The 15,322-nt window shown below is 35.7% G+C and overlaps 1 protein-coding gene across 3 annotated transcripts in view; it reads left to right on the plus strand.

Moving 5' to 3' along the window:
- lingo2 (leucine rich repeat and Ig domain containing 2) overlaps positions 1-15,322 on the plus strand; it is a 325,603-nt gene that overhangs the window by 178,109 nt on the left and 132,172 nt on the right. For all 3 annotated transcript variants that reach the window (XM_055177528.2, XM_055177529.2, XM_055177530.2), the window contains one exon: positions 9,579-9,661. The gene's annotated coding sequence lies outside the window, so the exon portion shown is untranslated. The remainder of the gene's footprint in view (positions 1-9,578; positions 9,662-15,322) is intronic.

Here is a 15,322-nt window from a genome sequence, read left to right on the forward strand (position 1 = left end):
ATAGAGGCTGCCATCATGATGATTTCATTATTAGGGGACATTTAGAAAAAAAATAATATGTATGTATGTATTTTTTTTTTTTTTTTTATTAAAATGTGTAAAATCTGCAAGTTATAAACATAACACCACATGCACAATGTAAAAAATACTTTGCTGCCTTAAAATTTTTTGTTGAATCAATTCGAATTTACAAGTCATTTCAACTTACTATTATTTATCTTGACTAGAGATGAGTTGTTATAACTTATAAAATTAAGTTGACTTTTCTCTGTTGACATGACTTGTAAATCTGAGTTGATTTAACAAAAAAATTTTAAGGAAGCAAAGTATTTTTTACAGTGCACTAATAATGTGAAATTTAGCTAACTTTAAGAAAATTATTTTAAAAAAGGAACCCAGATTGCACCCCTCAGATTACTCAGCACCTGCAATGACTTTTACACACAGAAAGTAGTCCAAATAGGTTTCGCCTTTTCTTAAAGCGGAATTGAACCCTAGACATTTTTGCCTGTTATCACAGGTAATTAATGTCCATTTTGCATTTTACATGAGAAAAAAAATTGCACGATTTCGAATAATAGATTAATAGTGTGTTGAAGCGGAATTTTCATAACGGTCTTTGATGGACTCAATTAACCAGAATGCCCTGCGCAAAACTGAGTCATTAGCTCCACCCACTAACCGCTGACCGATGCAGCCTTCAGGTTTGTTTGACTTCATGCGGCGCCGCAAGAACCGACAGACAGATTTACAAGCAAACTCCTTCATATGATTTCGCAAATCGCTCTCGCTGTACTTTGACGTCATCTGGCTGTCGATTCTTGCTGCGCCGCATGAAGTTGAACAAGCCTATAACTTCTTTTACCGCTCAACCTGCTCTCAAATCAACTCAAGTCAACTTGAAGTTAGCCAGCAGACGAACCCAATCAAAGAGTAACTCTGCTTTTACCATCTTTGAAGGGGAAATCACCAAAACCCTCGATAAAAGATGACTAGAACCTGTGCAGTATGTGGATGTACACTGTAAAAAAATTCAGTAGAAATTACAATGTTGTTGCAGCTGGGTTGCCGGTAACTTACAGTAGATTTACATTTGTTATTTACGGGCAAGAGTTTGTTCAAAGTTAAATACATTTTTAATATTAACAAGTCTTTATCTTTACAGAATAAAACTATACAATAACAGCCTCAAGCAAAGCATTCTGGGAACCAGAAATCATCATCAACCTTTTTCTGTTTTTTACTTCAGATTTTGTTTCCCAGAATGTTTTGCTTGATGCTGTTTTTTTAGTTTTACTCTGTAAAGGCAAAGACTTGTAAATGTTTAATGTTCATTTAACTTTGAGCAAAATGTTGCCAGTAGAATACATACATTTAAATCTACGGTAATTTACCGGCAACCCAGCTGCAATTTCTATGGAATTTTTCTACAGTATAAGGACAACAAATTCAGGCCACAGGGAGTTTTTATTGTTTACATCAACGCGACCCTCAGCTGACACACCACTAACAGATTACTCGAAAATTTGAATATGCAGCCAGCACTTTCGTCATGAAGATTTTGAGTACTGTTTTCAGCCCAGTTTTCCGCTGACTCAGGTAATGTAAAATGGTAAAAATATCTAAAACATAATTTGGCTTAGTTGTTGCTTGTTTTGTGTAACTACGGTAAACATACTATGTAGAAAGTTATTATCATGTTGTTGTTATTATGAAGACGAGCACAACAAGCTAACGTTAGCTCATCCTGTGCAGTTGTCAATCAAAGAATGTTATCATCTTTTGTCATTCATCTTGCCTCAATACCCGCCCCCATTTAGAACGTTCAGAATTATGTAGTCGTGCATTTTTCTTCCAGTGATTTGACGGGTTGTAGCAGTTAAAAGCTTTAGTTTTTTATATGGAATATAGTACATTTGATAGCAGCACAATGAACTACATATATGTGATGAAATATAGTGTTGGAGCATAATGTTGTTTTAGGGTGGACTTCCGCTTTAAAGGGGTGAAATACATTGTTGTGACACCATAGATATGAATTTGGAGTACACTACTTTTTTCTTAAATATTACAAAAATATATTCAAAAAATTTAATATAATTGTACATGTTAAATAAAATCTATATTCACAATATAACCACTTAATTTGTGTTAAAAATTTTATATTTTTGCCATTGCAATCCATGATACCTTTTTGAGGTATGGTGGTGACATGCATATTTTGTTACAAACGCAATCTCTCAAACTCAATAAATATGTTTTTTAAAACAAAAAATATTTAATTGCTGCAATTTAAGTGCACAAATTGTGTTTATCCTACATAATACAAGCATAGAAACACTTTATAATTTACTGGTATTTAAAGTTTATTTTAACTGTTGTAAAGTAGAGGGACACCACTTGCCACCCCAATTAAAGAATGACCCAATTGGCTTTATATAGTTTTTTGTTTTTTTACGTTTTTTTTTTAATGAAGGTTGCAAACATTTTGTGGCATCTCATAGAAGATGCTTACACTTGAACACAGAAACAGCAGCTCTTATGTTCATCATGGGGTGCAACAAATACAAACAAACACTCACTGTTATGTAAAATTAGATCATATTTTGTCCTGCTGCCACTGGGCTTATATTCTAGTCAGCTTTACACTTACAGTATATTTTGTGTCACACTTTTACATTTTATAATATGCTATATTGGTATTATTAGGTAGACAAACCCTCAAGACTTTTTTGCTGGAAGACTGGGAGGTGGTTTTGTTTCAATAGTTTTAAATTTGCTATATTATTCACATCTGTTAAAATGCTGACAGCTGCTCTGTCCAAAAAAGCCCCAGTGCCCTTGCATTACAGTACATGATGTCCTAGTTTAATTTGGTGATATACCTGCACAAATGTTTTGCTGATGTGAAAATAAAATGTGTCAGACCCACTTAGTGTCATCGGTATTAAAGAACTGACTTCAGACTATTTTTACAGATTTTGTGTGGGCCATGCATAGACAGCTGAAAATGTATGCGTAGTAGACTAGATACTGTAGAACAGCCTAACACCTCTTCATTTTGAAGCAGACAGCATATGAAAACTTTAATTAAATCACAGCCTTAATAATCGCAATGTGAATTTAACTCGTTAAATTGTAGTCCTGCTATATGCAAAACCATATCACAGAAGAGCTATGCTAAAAGCTATGTCTTTTCACCACTACTTTCTCTTTCATACTTCATCATTGTAAACATTGTTTCTCTTTGCACTCTTTGTGTGTTTATTTGTGGGTGTTGTGATGTGATGAGTGCTCTTAGTGCATTAAGTTCTTGTTGTCTTGACTTAAACTGCACTGGGGCCGGGGGTAAGACTGTTATCTGCGAGATAATGAGAGCAGACACTGTACATGTGTCTGTGTGCGTTGCCATTTCTCATTTACACAATTTAGGGCTGGCAAACCAAAGAGACAAAGAGCAGAGAGAAGAAAAGGATGAATGTAGAGAATTGGGAAAATGAGAGTAGAAAATGGATGAGATGGCCAGGGGATATTGAAAACATAAGAAGAGCTCAGATGCCAAAGCCACTAAACACCACCTCCATCAAAAATAAGATAAAGTATTATTAACCGAATGCTTTTGGCATGTATTATACATTTATCAAATACTTTTCCTTCAAATTCGCTTCAGCCGGCCTCAGGCCATTCAGAAATACAGGGTTCTGCATCTGAACTCCTCATAAGAAATGGTGGGCACACTAGATGATAGATACAGTGAAAAGGCAAAATAAGAAGCCAATAAAAGCCGATTTTGTACAGCACTGGACTGAAAAACAAACTATTTGAACAGTTTTAAAAGCAGGTCAATGCATCTGTACAAAATAAGCCACAGTCTATCAATATAATACTACCCAGTCTCACAAGGTTTTGTGATTTAGTCACATTTTTTTTTTATTCTATTTTCGTTATATTATCACGCATTTTTGTGATCGTATAACCAATTCATGTTTTCGTGTGATTGTCATGTATTGGTTACTCAACTCCTTTTTCCTATTTTCAAACCATCTTCGCTTCAGTTTAGGGTTAGATTTGGTGCTTGCATTAGAATTAGTTGGGTTTGGGTAGGGATGTAATTTTATGTAAATCTAACCTTAAACCGAAGCGACAATGGTAAGAAAATAGGACAAAACAGTTGAGTAACCAATACGTGATAACCTGATCTCACGAATTCCCGTGGCATAGTCACGGAATTTTGTGCTAATTTTTCCGTGGCATTCTCACGGATCTCCGCATTTTTCCGTGGCCCTGCTACGGACTGTCTTTTTCCGTGGCATTCTCACGGATTAGTTACTCAACTGTTTTGTCCTATTTTCTTACCATTTTTGCTTCGGTTTAAGGTTAGATTTACATGAAATGACATCCCTACCCAAACCCAACTCTAACCCCAACGCCAGGCGACAATTGTTTAAAGTTTAGAAAATATAAAAGAATAAATCAGAAAAAAATAGTATAAACCAATAGTTAAAGTAACATACTAATGCAAACACCAAATCTTACCCTAAATGGAAGCGAAAATGGTTTGAAAATAGGAAAAAGCAGTTGAGTAACCAATCCGTGAGAATGCCACGGAAAAAGACAGTCCGTAGCAGGGCCACGGAAAAATGCGGAGATCCGTGAGAATGCCACGGAAAAATGAGCACAAAATTCCGTGACTATCCCACGGAAATTTGTGAGATCATGTTGAAAAAATTACATGACTATATAACAAAATTTTGTGAGACTGGGCTGTATAATAACTACACTGTCATAAAAATGGTCAACAATGATCCCTAGCTGTCACTGAGGCATTATCATTTAAAAAGGTCCTAATATGTATATTTTAGGGACAACCATGTATATATTATGTGCCATTGAGGTAATAATATCCACTCATTGGTACCATTATGTACCTATGAGATACCAATATGGTGCAAATTTTGTTTACTTTTTTGAAAGGGTACCTAGCTCTTTGTAATTGTAACACCAAGGGACCATTTTTTGACATGTTTTCTGACAGTGTACGTCAGGGATGGGCGGCTTCGGTCCTGGAGGGCCGGTGTCCTGCAGAGTTTAGCTGCAACCTTAATTAAACACACCTGAAGCAGCCAATTAAGGTCTGACTAGGCATTCTAGAAACTTGTAGGCAGGTGTGCTGAGGCAAGTTGTAGCTAAACCCTGAAGGACACCGGCCCTCCGGGACCGAAGTTGCCCATCCCTGGTGTACGTATATACATGGTGTACTTACTTAAATTTAAAGTGTCTATAATTTGTTTAATGTTCAATTACATGCTCTACATCTTAAATATAACTAATAAACCCTTTGGTCATTTCAAATTATGCATGCACCCCCGATTATGTTAATTTGCTTACAATACCTAAAAAAAAAAAACAAATTAGCAAAAAAAAATACACACGGTTTATGCTGATAGAAAAGTACCCAGCAAGCAAAAACCAAGACGTTGAAATGGCGGCTAACTATAGACCCAATTTGGTCTGGCTATGAGTAACCCACTTCTACCCTAAATAACCTTGAATTTGGTTACAAGCCTTTTTTTGGCAATATAACTTGAAGATGTATGCTATTCTCACATAAAAGCAAAGTCAACAGCTGTTCAAGGTGTTTGCTTTCATTTGTTTTAAACATATATGTATCGTCTATTCATGGGCTATGTTGGATGTCTTTTAGACTTTCACTGACAGCCCAAATTTAGCCATGTTCTAACCAAAATTGCTTGCTGGGTAAGGATAAAATAGAAGAATTCGGAGGGTTAAGTGAAAGTATTACTGAAGAAATAAAAGCAGGTAGAACGCATGAATCTTATCCAAGCCCCCTTAGAAGCATTATACAATTGAGCCTTCACTCCAGCTGTGAGATATGTCCTACGCATTACCACAAGCTACTTCAAGTCAGTCTACTGAAACAGTCTATCCCCACCAGGATCAAGCTTGCCCCATACTAACCAGCCACACTAAAGGAGTCTCATTAAAACCAGGACGATAGAAGCTCCCTTTAAAATGTCACATTATATTAGAGCTCAGTTTATACCTGTAGTGCTTAACACTTAGTACATGGTTTTAGGGAACATCGGTTCGCTGCACCCTCCCTATCCCCTGTCACCTTCCGGCACCCGTTGGAATTCCCACTTGTATCAAAATGCTCAATCTACTAATTCCCACAATGATGGGATTAATTGGTGTGTTGTTATCCAACAGGCCCCAGGTTGATTCACAGCAAAGGGTAAATCAAGCATGAACCGAAGGCTAATCAAGCACATGAGATTGAAAAGGATTTAGCAACATGTCTATTTGGGTAGAATAATTGAATGAGATGGATAACACTGTGGCCATTGGTCATTGAGAGGGCTGACCAGTATTTAATAGACGCCACTGTTTATGTATATGGTGCTCTGTCTGGCACTAAGGTCCTATTACATGTAATAAGTATGTAATAACATGATTATTACATGGTAAATGTTGATATTGGCAGTATTACAGAATTGAATCAAACAAGTTTTAACACAGGATGGTTTTAAACTTAGTCCATACATTTGAATTAGACTTCTACAGACATTTATACAGATAGTATTGCTAATGTGCATTTTTTTATATTTGCCCTACCTGTAAAAACCAGTGAAAGTCTTTTTTGTTGTTTACTCAGAGTTATATAATGAAACTTTAGGGTCACATTTAGTTGATTTTCATTGTACATTTAGTTGTTTTACAAAGTGTTTATTTGAAGATCTTTAGCAAAAAACTGCCAAGTTGTGAAAACCACAATAGAAATAAACTTGAATGAAACTGTTTATTGTTAATGAAGAGAAAGTGAAAATTACACTTCATCTCAATGGTAAATATAAAAAATGTGTTTAGTCTTTCCGATAAATTGAAAAGTTGAGAATTCTGTGAATGTACCCAGGTGCCTTATGAATGCTTCTCAATACCCTTTTGATTAAAAGAAAAAGTTCATCCAGAAAGAATAAAGCTCTTTGTTATTAGTTATAAAAAGTAGTTTGAGCAGAGCTGACAAACCAGATAATGTCTGAATCTACCTTTTTGAATAGTGATGAATATAAACACCACCGTTTTAATAGTATTAAATAACTTACTAAAAACAAACTTATTTTAAAAACAAACACTTGAATTTACATCAGCGTGATAAAAACTACAAATAACAGAAACCAGCTTCGGAAAAAAAGATAATTGAAGTGTAATTATATTGTTTATTTGGTCTCAAGTCCCATTGAATAACACGGGGAGGCGGGGTTTATAACCTATACTGGGACCAGTCACTGGGGGGCGATCGAGACGTTTTGGCTTCACTTTTCAGGGCTTGTGCGGCAGGTTTGGGTCAGATATATTGATGCCTTTATAAGAATTATAAGGTTCAATCTGCATTCCGAGTAGTTTTGAGATATTTAGCTTGACATTTTTGCAGCACATCTGACTTTGTAGATAAAACAATGTTTTTAACTTGGAAAAAAACATCAAATAATGTAAATGAGTTTATAGGATTGTCACTAACAATTATTTTGGTAATTGATAATGAAGTAATTTGATATTTATTGGTATTTAAAATAGACTTAAGTGAGCAATACTCTTTAACATGGTATTTATAATAATGACGAGGCAATAATAATCAAATAAAGTATCAAAACCAAGTAAACACTTGATTATAAACAACATACATGTAATGAAAACAACATTATTTATTATAGCAAATGCCTGCAAAGGGCACCAATGGCCTGCCGATTGTTATTTTACCATCTTTTTACATTGAGTAACGCTAAGTAGGATGTTAAAATCCACTTAATCTTTAATATATGCTTACTTCTTTACTGTAGAAATGATAACCCTACTGAAAAATCCAGCAAAGATCAACATAAGCTGGTAGCTGGCTTTAGCTGGTTTAAGGTGGCAGTAGCTGGTTTAAGCTGGTCCTCCCAGCCTGGCAAAGCTTAAAAAGTGACCAAAAAATAGCTAGACCTGCTTAAAAAGTTACCAAAACACAGATAGACCAGCTGCTACACCAGCAATACTAGCTAAAACCAAGCTGGGAGACCAGATAAAACCAACTCAACAGCTTATGCTGGTCTTAACTAGATTTTTTAGTAGGGAAAGCCACTGCAAATCATGTACTCTCCACAAGTTTATGTTAAACAGTAAAACACAACGGGCCTCAGACTTTATAGGAGTTCACAAACGAACATTATTGGAAAACCAAACAAAAAGTACACACAGTAAAATACAGAATGCATGAACTATAATAGGTTTTTCCACAAAACCCAACTTTATGCTGATTTCATGAGACAGCCTTTTACCTCAACGAGAAATCTTTTTAATAATGTCTCGTCAAGCCCCTTTTGTTTACAAATTAAACAATTTTTGTTAAATTATAATGATTGCCCTAATGTATTCTCATTGAGTTTAAGAAGGTAAATATGTCTGTCCTTCATATGTCTTCCTTTTAGTAAATGGAAAAAAAAAAGGGGGAAGGACGCTTTCTCATTTCACCTTGAGCAGGTTGAGTTGTCCTACTTTTTTTAATGTACAGTACAGTGTAACACCCACAAGCAAGAATCAATATCAAGCATCTTTCAGGCTCTACTTTAGAAATCTTTTCATATGACATCAGAATCTATTAAATTTGAGCACAAAATTATTGCACCAATATGGTATAAAGAGGATATACAAGTCAGCCCTATGAAGTAATAAAAGAAAATATCCATGTGTATAAATGGAACCTTGAGGAATCATTTCACCCATTTTGCACTCTTCCTTAGCAAGGCCATTGATATTCCCTGGTCGTCCCGATCACAGGCACCGAGCATAACGACGGGATCCGGGGATAAATGATCAAACAGGGGGATAGCTATTGTCCTTGAACTGCTTAATGGGCTACTAATAGCACTCAGTGTCAAGACTGATTTTACAAGAGAGTCCAGAAACAAACTTTCTGCTCTTTCTTTTTTCCCACCGCTAGAGTCTGTGTTCCCCAGCTTTCATTAGCAATTCAGGACTGGTGTTTGCATAATCACCTTGCCTCCGTCTACTGCCAGGCCTGTATGGAGAGACTCATTAGTGTCCCTTCGAGAGAGAGAAAGAAAGAGATAGAGGGAAATACTGTCAGTATAAAGTGATTTCCATAAGGCGGAGAACGGATATAGACATTCCGGATCCCTGTGAGCATGTGGGGGTTTAAGTGTCATAGATAGGCATTCTGTGTAGTGTATTAGAGGAAGTGAAAAGGTAAAGCCTCTTTTTCATGTCAATCTTTGTACATATTACATGATATTGATTCTTCAAAAGTTTCATTGTGGTTTGGACTAGAGTTTGCTGGAAGGGCATATGAAACCCAAGCCCTGGAGATTCCCGGTAAAGCCTTGAAACCCAAAGCTTGCAGAACTAATAACATACTGTGTTGGTTTTCCATTTATAATGTGTGTGTGTGTGTGTTCTCCAGGTTATTGACTTCGTATTTGCTTTGTTTACTTCCTAATTACATGTTGTTTTGACTCTGTACTTGATTTAATTGTTTTATTTTCTTTCTTTCATTCTTTCAGACTTAAAAGCCAAACCCATAGGAGAAGGCCCTATAGTAAAGAGAGAAAAAACATGGCCAGTGGGAAGATCTCTTCTCCATGTGGTGAGTAGGAAACATTTGACTTGTTTTTCTGTGTAGCTAAGATAAATTGAATAAACACTGCACAATTTATTCTGAAAACATTAATGTAGAGCCTCAAACAAACTGATCGCTCAATATTTAAACAGCATTTCCATTTTAAAGCTTTTCAAGTCTCCGCTGACTGCTGATCAGAGATGTATATTCACTGTTTAATCCCTTTACACTCACATGCATAAATATATAGCTGCATGCACACTTGTCAGAGTATGACACAGAGCTGATATGGATTTATTTCCTCAAATATCTCAGAAAGTAGAGGATAGCAGCGGGGGGACTGAGCAACGGCGTAATAATTTTTGGTACAGTTGAAATAAAGAGCCATGCATCAAAAAGGGCCTGGGTCCCTCAAGATGCATTAGGTCTCAGTAATGGGTTCTCGCAATAATGGTCAGAATCTAGGCGAAAAATGTATCGATTATCACACAACCTGCTTTAGCACGCCATCATTTTTCTTTATCCACAAATAATGGAGAGACAAATAGTTGGCTCTATTATGCCATGGGCTGCTTGAAGCGATGACTAAATGTATAAATTATAAAAAACGATCACTGCTTAAAATGAAATCAAACGCATCCGCATGCCACTACACATAAAGATTTTGAGTTTCATCAGTAGCGTAAAGTGTTGTGATATGTGTGTCCTGAACGTTGTTTGAACTTCCTAAATCTATTGTTAATCGCCTTGGATTAGGAAAACAAGGTTTAAAATGCTTCCCTGGATAGCATGCTTCTACACAGACGGGATGTTTTCGTGCCACTATACATCCCTTGTGTTTTGTGCTTTGTCTAGTTAGTCTTCACTTTCGTTCACTCCTCAAAGCTGTTCAACATGCAGCCTGCGGGGTAAAAGCACCAAAATTGCAATGATTCACATTGTTTGGGTCCACATCCATTTGACCTTCCTGTGTTTTGATGAGTGATATTCATAATAATCTTCTCCCTTCTGTTGTTTTCTGTCTTGCATTGTACATGTAATGGGTGGGGTCATGGAAGGGCATGTGCGGTGGTCAGGCATGAATTTGTCAGTGCCAGCAAAGGTCAGATGTAGTACCACATGTTGGATCTTGCGTTTAGGAATTGTGGGATATTTCTCATTGCATATTCTTTGTATATTTGTGTTCATACACATTAAAATGATTTCTCTCTTTTTCCTCACTTTCTCTATATCTTTTCCTACACCCAGGGGTGTTTCCTTCATACTTAAACATTTTGCTAATGCGTGGCCTTCTTTGCTATTCCACAATAATGCCATACTTATGTGCTGATGCAATTTTTAATTTGTCCGTTTGGAGATATTGTGATTGTGTGTGGAATATATGTGGTTGTGTGCCATAATCACAATCTACACTTTTATCTTGATGCTGGGTTACAGTATGTTGCATCATAGACACTTCTATAGAACCATTGACCATTTCTTTCTGTCTTTCTTTCTTTCTTTCTTTCTTTCTTTCTTTCTTTCTTTCTTTATTTATTTATTTATTTCTGCAATAACAGTAAAAGTAATAAAACAGGAGTCGTGCCTCCCCAATTGTTCTCAATTTTTAAAATGCAGAAAACATTAGGGAAAGTTAAATGTGGCTTTGTGTTGCTTATGGCTTTGCTTACATGTTTACTACAAAATCCATAGTATCAGAAGAGGTCAATTTAAACATGTGTCTACCTGTATATCATTATGACAAACCAAAAAGAGATGCAACTCTAAATATCACAGCCATTTGTCACATTCAAAACACAAATCAGCTTTACAGTCTAATTCACAGTACAGATGCATAAAGAGACAGTTTATTAGTTTGCTCGCTGGAATTTAAAGTAAAGCAATGTGTGCTCAATTCTGTACAAAATGTAATGCTTTAAAAGGGAAATAATTTGCTTCGAATATGCAGTTTGCTCGCTGGAATTTAAAGTAAAGCAATGTGTGCTCAATTCTGTACAAAATGTAATGCTTTAAAAGGGAAATTATTGCCCTTTGGCAATAATACAGCTTGGATTTCAAATCAATATTTGACTCTGAGGACATCATGCTTTGTTTTACATCTTCCATTTTTGTCTTTCTGTTAAAGATCAAAAATGGATGCTAAGTGTCACACGAACCCATTGCTATGCAAAGATGCCCTCTTCGCCTCTGTATACAAAATTACTGACATTTAGCTACTACTACTAGAGAAGATCAGAGATTCATGTTTAGTTCACAGCAGGGGTGAGATGAGAACTATTGTAATGATTTTAAAGGTTATAAACACGAATCCTGTTAAAGTTTATTTCTTTGTTATAACTTGATTAAAGTATAAGTTATTGTCGACGGGGCAGATTGGTAAGATAGATGTTTAAGCTCATACGGCTAAAAATATGTACATGTGCTATGTGTAGTAGATTCAGAAACAAGGCACAAAAGTGAAAGAGTCTGAACCTTAACGCCTCATTTGTGTCATGCTTAGCCAAAAAATGTCCTTTTAATTGAGTGGAAAGAATTGTCTAATGACACATTTAAGTACCTAATCTATTAACATCCAGGTAGGCGATTTGTTTTTATTTAAAGTGCAACTTTTGACAAATTTCCACCAAATCAAAACAGAATTTATGACATTTTTTTTCACATGAGATCAAAAATGAAAAAGTCAAAATGTGTTTACAAAAACTCTGTTTGCTAACAGTCAACTCTTTAAAGAGCACCTATTTTGTTGCTAAAAAACAACGTTATTTGTGGTTTATGGTTCAAAAAACACATAATTTTCCACATACCGTCCTTTTTTGTTGCTCCAACGCTCTTATTTGTTACAAAGCTCATCGATCTGAAAAGCGCTGTGTCCCGGATTGGCCAGCTTATCAGTACGTTGTGATTGGCTTGAATACCTCTGATGTCAGCCGGATATGTGATGCTCCTTACTAGGGATGCCCCAATCCGATACACTGAAAAAAACAACTTGTAAAATTTACTTAAAAAAATCCTCGTAACAATTTGCACGAACTTTTTTTAAGTAAAATGTACTGCTTTTTTATAAGTAAAACTTACCTACTAAAATCAAATAAAATTTACTTAAAATTGCATGATAAAACATATGTTAAATAATGAATTAAATGTTACTAAATTATTTTATTTAGAAGTTAGATTTATTTTAATCGTCTAGGTAAAGTCTATTAGGTTTTTTTGAAAATTGAAGCATTGCTGTCCTAATAATATTAAATAAATCGTATTTTCTGTTCGTTATTTTATTGTCTATGGACTCAGTTGTTTTTAGTGTTATAAATGGCATTATAACACAAAATTCATGACTGACAACAAGTCAGTCATTGAATAAACTTGATTCTGAACAGAAACGCACACAAACTGTGTTTCTGACATGCTTTATCAGCACTGTGGAGGGAATTACAATACAACGTTCTGAACAGACTTCATGTAAAGAAACACTGATCACATAAACGGTGACTTCACAAAATTATTATTTACAACAAAACAACATCAATATATAAGAGCTTAAACTAGGGCTGGGTGGTATGACGGTATATTCCGTTACCGCGGAATAAAATGTCAGACGTAACAGATTTTTCTAATCCGTCTATTCCGCGGAATGCAAATAAGTGGGCGTGGCTAACGCTGCCCTCACGCTTGTTAGACTTAGTGTGACGGAGAAACAAGTAAAATAATTCACTCATAAAAAATAAACGAGTTATTTCTGTAATTTTTTGCAGCGAGACTCTCGCTCGCTCTCTCTCTCTTTCTCTCTCTCTCACTCTTGCTCTCTCTCCCTCTCTCTGTCTGTGCTCGTGCAGCAGCCGGCCGGTCTCTCGAGTGCAGAGGTCTCTAGGCACACGCAAGGAGCTGCGACGCCTAATAAAAGGTTCTTCTCAAACATAATGCTAACAGTTGTAATGTTTTAACTTTAAGCAAGCTAAGACAAAACTCGTTTTTATATCAGAGACACGTGCGCTGCTGGAGCGATGTAGTTTGACACGCCATTTGCTTATACAAACATATTTGATCGGAAAGACGAGAAAGAGACGCAAATGTTAAGGACTAATAGTAAGTAAAGGGCGTCAAGACCTTAAAACAGACTTCATGATCATCACATCATAGCACCTGTCATAGTTATAATATCAAGCTTCGTCTCTCATATAAGCTAGGTATTCATCCTGTCTGTAGGTTTTTGCATATATTTATCCCTGTTCATTTTACCTATTGCCTATTTTTAATGTAATGTATGCATCTGCTAAAGTTTTTGATTAAAATTTACTGAATTATTTTAGGACTATGTGCAGTGACTATAAAACAGTTAAATAATACAAGAAAATATCTAATAAGACTTACTATTCCCACACCATTCATTTTTTTATTTGAATTAATTGTGTATTTATCATCATTTTACTTAGGAAAATCTAGTTCTCAATAAATGTTAATATTATTATGTAGAAATTATGAGAGTTAATCTAATAAATATTACTACACTAAAAAGTTCGTTTTTTCAGTGTATGCTGGATTGGTATCAGGGCCGATCCGAGCTTTTTGGCTGGATCGGATATCGGATCGAGGACCGACAATATGACCGATCCAATTCCGTGGTTGTTACTGACAAGCTATTAATAAAAGTATTATAAAAGCACCATAAAGGATTCTCATGAGAGGATGATTCAAGGGCGACCTAGTTTGGACGTCATTTTTACGGGCAACATTTGACGTTTGAACTGTGTAATTTTTTGAACGTCATTTGGACGTCATATTTTCGGGCAACATTTAACGTTTGAACTGGGTGATTCTTTGGACGTCATTTCGACGTCTATGACAGCCCTATGTCTATATTACATGATTAGGCCTATAAAAATGTGTTTATTTACAAATATCAGGATTGTTGTACCAACATGATTAATACTTACGATCAGTCTATATTATTTATACAGCACTGTTTTTTCTGCTTTCTTGAATTATATGCAAATTCATCTAAATGTACAATTAACAATCTGTAATTAAATGTGTAGTTCGTTATATTAAAAGTATATGATCATCAGTGTTTCCGCTATATACATTCAACCGTGGCGGGCCGCCACGCCTAAAACATCCCCGCCACGCCTGCGGTTGTGTATTGAAGGGATACAGCAAACGAAATCTCGCCTGATGAGCACTGTTTTATCCTAATCCTTCACCCAAACCCAACTCTAAACACAAAATTTCACAGGATTGTAGGATGTATTTGTATCTCATTTAGCCAGAGCCGCTGTTTTCATCCTAAAAATCGTACCTCCAAATCTAATTCTAAACTTTTCTGCATTTTCTGTATTCATTCTAGACAAAACCCACGGCGGCAGCTCGCAAAATAAATAAAGCTACCGAAATGTCCGCCCTGCCAGACTGGCTGTTTTAAAGAAATAAATTCCTTTCTGGATTCGCGTTGTTCACTCATTTATAATAAATAAATCTCCTAAAATATCATCATTTCCCCCATGGGTTTAGTTTCATGCACAAATAGATTTAAATCAACAGATGATGATTAGGCTACGTCTCTGTTTTGAGAAATAATAATAAAATAAATAAGCCTACACGAAATATGTTATAATTATCAGATTGACAATTAAAAAAGTATTTGAGTTGCTGTTCTTTTTTTGTGACGCGCTGTTAAACCAAAGCAGCAGAAAG

Source organism: Misgurnus anguillicaudatus, chromosome 16 (genome assembly GCF_027580225.2).
Source record: "Misgurnus anguillicaudatus chromosome 16, ASM2758022v2, whole genome shotgun sequence".
Classification (NCBI taxonomy): Eukaryota; Metazoa; Chordata; class Actinopteri; order Cypriniformes; family Cobitidae; genus Misgurnus; species Misgurnus anguillicaudatus.